We start from the raw sequence: 8,805 nt of genomic DNA, 5'->3' as shown, positions 1-8,805 counted from the left end.
TTGTAAAGACTAAGTGGCAAACGCAATAACTAAAGTCCTTCATTCACATCGAACCGTTTAATATTGGATAATAGCGAGTCATTGTTGAGTAGTACTACTGGGTTTGACAAACCCCACCCAACGCTAAACTCGACTGGAGGTCGAGTGGGTGTAATCTTGGCTAAACACATACCATGGTCGGGATAGACCTGGTGGCAAGGCAAATGATAAACAGTCAGCTTCGGTGTCGAACACTTAGTAATACTTGTTTTATAGGCTAGCTACCTATAGATATATAATTGACATAACACTATCTGGTAACGCAAAACGCTGAAACGCAAAACGCTGAACGCAATACGCTGGACGCAAACGCTAAACGCTTTATTTTATATAAACTTGTGAACTCACCAACCCCGTGTTGACACTTTTAGTATGTTATTCTCAGGTAGCCGAGGCGGGCGCGAGGTTTAGGATCATGCATTGCTTGAAACACTTTTAATTATGCAAACTTATTTTAAACTGTTATCATTGGGTTTTAAGTCGTCCTGCGTGACGCAACATTGGTTTCTATGGTTTTACGCTTCCGCATTTAATTACTCGTAAACGTTTTTATGGTTTGATTATAACTAATGAATCCGATCCTGGTAGTTCACACCCTCTGACGGTAAAACTCCGTTAGTGGAATTTGAGGGTGTGACAAGGATAAATCCAAATGTATTTGTTAAAATGATCTACAAATATGATGTAATATTTATAGCCATCAATTGATAATATTGGAGATGTCCAAACATCGGAAAATATCAATTGTAGAGGTGTTGTAGATGTAAGAGAAGAATTATGAAACGGTAATTTGTGACTCTTATTAATGCAACAAGAATTACAACTAGTGTTTGAAACATTAATATTAGGAATGATAGATGATAAAACTTTTAAAACTTGGAGATGTGGATGTCCAAGACGATGGTGCCAAGAGTTATTGGAATGCGCATAAAATAGTGAAGGTGGTGATGTTGAACAAAGTTCATATATCCCACGACTAGCCGTTCCCCGGAGAAGAATTTGATTGGAGTTGCAATCCTTGATAAGAAAATGAAAAGAAAAAAATTGCATTAGTATGTGATTGTCAATACATAATCTTGAAATAGAAATAATATTTTTAGATATAGATGGGATGCAAAACACATTGTTAAGAGTAAAAGAGGTATTTGGGAAATTGATCTTTAATGAGCCAACATGAGTAATAGTTAAAGACGAACCATCACCGATGATAAGTTCATCGGTTCCATCATAGGGTGTGTGGAGAGATAAGGCATTGATGGCATTGGTGATATGGTGGGAAGCACCGCTATCAAAGAGCCAAGGGGTACTTTTGGCATTTGTATTCGAAACTCCCATCATGTGAGCTTGAGGTTTGTTTGATTTAGGGAGAGATGGTAGGGCCACTTGGGGATATTGTTTCTTGAAGGCATAACAAGAGGTTAAGGAATGTCCTTGTTTAAAGCAAAATTGACATTTTCCTAAAAAAGGACGAAGAGATGATTGGTTTGGTGTGGGGAGTATGCCATCATTTTTGTTATAGTTGGCTGATTGGTTTTGTTGTGCCATGGTTTGGAGGATTGACGGGCATGGGCCACAAAAGCAGTTGTTGGTTGGTGTATGTTGGCCACGGGTGGGTTTTGTTGAGCAAGAAATAACTCATGGTTAATGAGTTTCTCATGTAGTTCATGGAATGAGATGGGGTTGTCTCGAGCATGGGTGGATTCAATGATAGATTTGTATGCGGTTTGGTCAAGTCCTTTAAGAACTATATCGGTTATGTCCTCGGGATCCATAGGTTTCCCGAGGATGGCGAGCTCGTCGGCTACGGTTTTGATAGCTTGCATGTATTCGGTTATTGGTTGTTCATGGGTTTTGACAGATTGTTTGATGCGGTATTGCAATTGCTTAATGTGTCCACGTGAAGTGGAAGCGTATGTGTTGGATAATATCTTCCACGCCTCGAGAGAAGAGGCGGCATTAGTGATGAGGGTTACAATAGTGGGTGATAAGCTTCCGACTAGTGCACCATACAACAAGCGATCTTGTCGGAACCAATTAGAGTAGGCAGCAGTATGTTTTCCGGCCTCATCAGTGGCAGGTTCAGGAGAGGGATGTGAACCATCAATGAACTTGTGTAAGTCCAGGCCATGAAGAAGTGCTTCAACTTGGGTTTTCCAACTTAAGAAATTGTTGGAAAGTAGTTTTAAGGATTGAGGAAATTGGACAATGGTTAGGGAGGAGTTTGAGGGTGTTAAAGTGGTAGCAACAGGGTTGGAATCAGTGTTTGTGGAAGACATAGTTGCTAGCTGAAAATATGTGGACGCGTAAACCGGTGGCCGGAGGTTGTAGGTCACCGGAACAGAAGAAGTGTGGCCAGAATATTTTGGTGGTTAACCTATAAAATGATGGTCAATCAACTTGATGTTTTCATTAACTAGGGAAGGTTACATATACAAGAGAATAGTTAAGATCAAGGCATAATGCATGGCCAAGATCAAGGAATAATAAAATACAATTATTACAAGAAGGTTACATACAAATAAATGTTACAAATTTCAAAACTTGAATTTGGGGGGAACCAAATGAACTGTGGGTCGGGTATGGTGTTGACCATGTTGTGTCTTAATAATAAGACCCCTATCTTCTGCATCTTTAATCATACTTAATGCAATCCTATTTTTGTTCAAATACAAAAATAAATAATTGAATAAATAAAAAGAAAGACTGAACATACTAACAGTTGGAATGAACATAAAGCAAGAAACTTAACCTGTCTTTTACACTTGAGCAGGGTTCCATTGTTTCTAGCTTGACAGCAATACGCGCACCACAACTGTCTACAATCTTGTTAAGATAAACCATAGGTGTGTTTCCTATCAACTGCTCATTAGGAAATTATTTAAGAAATTTGAATTAATTAACGCGTTCAAGATTCTTAATAAATGGATTTACATTTACCTCGGTAACGTCTTCTGCTATTCCAACACTGGATCCCATGTTTCTTTGATGTTACAGAACACTTATCAAAAGTTCAAAACAACTTTACAAGGAAAAAAAATCACAAAATATTTACGACGATATGTTTCTAAATAAATAAGAACAAATGAGTACTTAAGCATCTATTTTTGTCATGATATTATTGGTTATTAACTTGTTCAAGTATTGGAGAAAAGGATAAAGGCCACCCATTAGCCCGGGACCATGCATGATTATTATTGGCTGGTTCGAATGATCAGATGCTCTCTGTTTTATTTTATTCGCATCTTCTTTTCTATCATAAATGTGAGTTCAAGCAACGTGTCAGTTGAATACAAAGGTTGCGTGTTTTAAAGGATTTGTTGAAGCTTATACGTAACAGAATGATACATAGTAATTTACCCGTATTTGTGGGCCATGTTTTGATGTGATAGTATGCATGCATGCATGCAATATGTATGTATGTATTTATTGATATAATAATATCTCGCTAAGTTAATAAAAAATCCGGTCGTAACAATATTAATGTATAGAGGTTTGATGTATATGCTGGTTTTAGGAAAAAAATGAATGGATGATATAAATATGATGTGTCAAAAATTTGGAGAGGAGATATATGTGGGATGGATAATTTGAATAATATTGACTCTATCCAGGCTTACTCTATTGGTGCTTAGGTGAGGATCCCTTGGGTAACCAATATAGAAGGATAGCGCCATTCATCGGCTTGTGAAAAACGGAGAGCGTGTCAAAATATGTAAGTGGGGATAGCGAAACGCTAGCAAATGATTTGGATAGTGTTTCTCATGAGAATTTTTAATTAATTAATTTAATATTACAGGTCCATTGTCCTCGGATCGAACTGGAGCAGTCTTCCTTCTTTGAGCCCCCTATATCCCCTCCAAAGTGTTATAGGTGGGAATTGAACTTGGGTCTCCATTAAAAAACTAAAGCTCCTTACCACTACACCATATTAGAAAAGAAGTCCATTGTCCCTTTAATTTTATAAAAAAGTTAGTTTTCTTGTAACATATATTCTTAGTTCTTACTGATAAATAAAATAGAAAATCAGGAAACTAAACATTTGATCACTACAAATGATCAAATTAGCCGTTGACCTTTTCCTTCGCGAATGACCTTTTTCCTTGCCCAAGCGAGGAATTCTCATATTTCCTGGCCAACGTGGCAACACCCTATAAGATGTTGCTCTTTACCTACTATACTCTTAATTATTTTTATAATTAAAATGTAAAATCTCTTATAGACCGTATACCTGGATATTATTCATCATTTTTTGATTCAATTGATTCAAACGTCCAGAACCGGACGTGAGGGTCTCTCCTCATCCGACTCTCTGCAGGGGAATCTCCACTCACTGCTTCCCCTGATATCCTCCCTTTACCACATCATGGGGGTTTACAGGAGATCCCAGAGGCTCGCTCGGAAAGGCTGCTATACCATACCAAGTATTTATTTGAATTATAAAACATAATTATCACATAAATTAGTAACTAAAAATAATTATAGTATAGTTAATATAATTTAAACATAGTTACTACATAATTTAAAATATAATTTAAACATAGTTAATATAACTAATCCCAATAATAGTGTTGGTATATCATGCGCATCTTCCCAAGAGTTTTGACGTTGATCATCAAAGTCGGTATTGTGTTGGTTTAACTATTTATACAATAATTTTCATTTAAAGAAAAACTTAGCGATGAGTACCCATAATATTTCACTAACTAGGAGAGAGGTGAGGAATACTCACCATTTCCTCGATGACTAGACGAGATTTAGTTAATATATCGTTGACATGGCTGTGTTGTTGTAACCTCTTTCTCTGGCTTTCTATCAATTGTAATATTGGCGCACATTCGATCCTTCTTGTCCGTCTGTTTGGTTTTTTCTGGTGTGGTCCACCAAATTTACACGCGTCCATTTGTGTTAACACCATATGTCTTACTCATCACTGATTTACTATTACATCTACCCATCAGCCATAGACACCGTACTCCACCACCGCCTACGGTCTCTCTATCTACACCACGAAACACGGCATCAGAGGTGGCTAAAACATCGTCTTCATGGCCATCTCCATTCAACTTATCTCTCTAGGGTTTAGGGCTCCGATAGCCGGTAGCAATGGTTCAAAGGCGGCGCTGCGAACCTCGCAAGGTAGCAACGGTGAGGGTAGATGCTCTATTACGCTAGCTATAGATTGATTATGCTCTCTCCACATCCAGGTTGCATTTGAAATATTCTCAGTTGCTATTCAGTTTGTGTTTGGCTTATTTGATTCGCATCTAACTTTTATTTACCTTTTTGTTTGCCATCTTTCTTTGAATCCAGTCGTTCGTGCATCCCAGCTATGTGGGAATCGACCTTTGGCTATGTTTCACCAAATTCCATGTGCATCAAGTCAAATTGAAAAAATGCTATCCAGAAAGGTATTCAAATTATTATTTCACTTCATTGCACTCATCAATGCAAATGTTGGGTCAAAATTGCTCTATGGATTGAAGGCCGCTGCAGCTTATTTGGTTGAAATAATTAGTTTGACATAATGTACAAGTTATTCAAATATCTCACGGGTTATCTTAAAGTTATTATTTGGGCTCACATTCAAGAGGCATTCAACTTTTATGCTACCATGCATGTGTTGTGACATTCGTTAAATTTCAGATCGCGAATTATATTCGTTTTTGTAAACTTTTAATACGTATACCCAACTCACCATTTTAGAACCTTATTTATTTATTATATAATATTATAATAGACATCGACCATAAATAAACCGATATTTGTCATGTTATACTATCGTTAAGAAAATCATATGGAGTTCAAAACGATTTTCGTGAAGTCGTTACGAGTTATACAAACCTTTAAGCTTGTTTAAACATTAATTGAAACTTGAGGGGGCTGTTATGAAAATATACCTACATATATACCCAACCCAAAACCCTAACCCTACCCTTAATATAATAAACTCAGCCTCCCTCTTTCTCTCTTGTTTTCCGGCAGCCACCGCCGCCATTTCCGGCCACCACCGTCAACGCCATCATTTTCTTCATCTCCGGCAGCCACCTCCAGCAACGCCACCTGCCACCACCATCCACTACATCCCCACCAATTCAGCCACCACACCCCCTTTTCCCCGTTTTTCCGGCAACCTCCGGCCATCGTGGCCTCTCCCCGCCGTCCTCTCTCTTGACGGACTCCCTCTCTCTACCGTCGGCATCGCAGCTCCGTCTATCTCTCACCCTCGTCTTCTTTCTCTATCTCTCTTTCTCCCCTTCGGCTTCTCCGGCGACTGAGGAAACGGCCACCGGCGTTCCGGCCACCGTTTCCCTCTCTCCCTCTTTAGCTCGTCTCTCTCACTCTCTCTTTTCGGCTCTCTCTCTCTCTCGGCCGCCTCTCTCTCCGGCAGTTTCGACTCGGGAACACGAAAAAGGTATATAAATTGGGTGTTAGTGTCATTAAACTTCTTATATCGATTATCGGACTTTAAGTTTGTTAATAACCGGTTTTATATATATTTGGTTATATACGTTAGAACGAGTTTGGTTTTAAATTGTTATTTAAATTATGGAATTGGTTTGTTAACTTATTGTGTTTCGGGACTTGGATTTTTGGGTCGTCTCGTCAAGACCCGGGTTCGAGTCCCATGTTAAAACCGAGTTTGTGTTATCGTTGTTACAAGTTGTATATTTAGTAAAACCATAAAAATATATAAAACTCTTTAGTTTTAACGGTTATTATTATTATTATTATTGTTGTTATTATTATTATCATTAACCAAAACAATTATTTTTACCATTATTTTAATAACAAATGGATTATTATTATTATTATTATAAATATTAATGATGTTATTAATATTATTAAAAGTCATATTATTATTATCTATTAAAATCATATTTTACCATAAATTACTAGCAGATAATATAACTATATTTATTTTGTGAACTTATTTAGAAATCGAACCAACATCGAATGTAGTATCATTCAATATTATTTATTATTATTATTTTTATCAACAACATTTTAATTAATACTAAGACCTTTATTCTTTAACTATTATTATTAGTATTATACTATATAAGTATTATTAATAATAATTATTGATATTTTTATTATCATCATTATCTTACATATCTATAAATATATCTAAACACACACATATATATATATATAACATACCTCTTTAAAAAAATTATTAGTATCATTACTATCTTTATTATTAATAATATTATTATAAACTTTATTATCTATTCATCTTTATAAGACCGAACTCTTAAATTAAGCTCGTCTTGTTTTTATTTAATATTGGTTTAGTTATTTAAAAGTCCCAATAAAATGATTTTATTTTTATTCTAATTATTAGTTAAGTACGAGTTTCTAATCATTAACAAACTAACCGATAACCCGATTTAACAACCGAACCTCCTCGTTCAATGTTTCCAATATAGTTTCATTATGGTTTCAAGTTCATTAATGTATATTACATTATTTATTTTAGCTTAAGTGTTTATCGTTTCAAGTCGGATTCGTTCGTTTTGTTCACAAGCTTTCTATATGTCCATTAATTAGTTCTCAATTCATCAATCGAGGTGAGTACTTTCATACCCCTTTTTCCATCTTTCGTTTTGGGGTGACATTTCATACTTATCAAACTAAATGCTTTATCTACTTGAATCTTTAAACCCACAAACGTGATTGTATACTTTACTTGAATAATTGCTCGATTTGGTGTAGTATGCTTATTTGACTATGTGTTTACAGCTTTTGGATGGTGAAACTATAAATCCTATACCATTTGGCAATGGCAAGGTGTCGTTAACGTATGCTATTAACGATAACTATAAATCCTAGACTACTCGGCATCCCCTTGTAGCTAGGTGGTGCTAATGTAAGCTTATTAGCAACTGTCATAAAATCCTAGACTTATTGCCGATAGCTAGGTGTCGCTAACTTGTTTAGCGATAACTATTTATTCCAGTTTATAGCTCTTATTTATTGTTTTGTATACAAGTTTTGTGGATTTTCATACTATACACTTATATGCTCAAACTTATGAATTGCTCACCAACCTTTGTGTTGATAAACTTTATTTTATGAAATGTTACAGGTTTGACTTTTGTTGACTCGAGTGCTTGACGGAAAACATTACCAAGACCTTTAGGATATTAGCAAAACGAACAATATAATTATTACTTGTATTCAGTTTGTTTGTGTAGACGAGAAGTGTTGTTTATCGATTTGTTGAAATAAAATGAGTTAAATGAATATTGTCACTTTAAATAGTGTCTTGTGTATTTGTCCAATCACGTTTCACCCCGGTGTGACATGTGTGTTGTGTCCAGGTATACTTCAAAGTTGGTCCATTATAATAGGTTCTAATAAAAAGGAAATATCGAGTATATTGTTCATATTTGTTATGCAAAATGGCATGAAACTGTAGTAATGAAAGATAGTTTTTGGAAATCAAATGTTGTCCATTGATTTGGTGATAAATATTACATCTGCTTTGATTTTATTGTTCTAATTATTTGGTTTTGTCATCAGTCTTTGTAGGTGCCCGGTTTGCAGAATATTTGTATTTTTCAGTTTCATATACAATGGTTGCAAAAGTGCGTAGTTCCTGCAAACTTTTAAAATGTTACAAGACACTGTGTTCTATGTTAGTCAAGCTTTTTTCTTCCATTTACTGATTTTTTTGTTAATTTTTGCAGAGTGCTCTTTGTGGGAAATTGACAGCCTTTACCTTTCCTAAACCCTTAGCCTTCTTTCATCCCAAGAATTCAC

At 35.8% G+C, this 8,805-nt stretch overlaps 1 long non-coding RNA gene across 1 annotated transcript; it reads right to left on the bottom strand.

Moving 5' to 3' along the window:
* Positions 1-2,644: 2,644 nt before the first annotated feature.
* On the bottom strand, positions 2,645-3,086 carry LOC143537779 (uncharacterized). Its single transcript, XR_013136128.1, has 3 exons — positions 2,977-3,086; positions 2,789-2,898; positions 2,645-2,691 (listed from the first exon to the last, which is right to left on the bottom strand). It is a non-coding gene; the product is annotated as an uncharacterized LOC143537779 (long non-coding RNA).
* Between the last annotated feature and the right edge of the window lie 5,719 nt (positions 3,087-8,805).

This window comes from Bidens hawaiensis, unplaced genomic scaffold (genome assembly GCF_021521415.1).
Source record: "Bidens hawaiensis isolate Kalapana, Puna unplaced genomic scaffold, B.hawaiensis_p1.1 tig00011343_1, whole genome shotgun sequence".
NCBI classification, from domain to species: domain Eukaryota; kingdom Viridiplantae; phylum Streptophyta; class Magnoliopsida; order Asterales; family Asteraceae; genus Bidens; species Bidens hawaiensis.
This window is presented reverse-complemented; position numbering and strand designations above follow the sequence as displayed.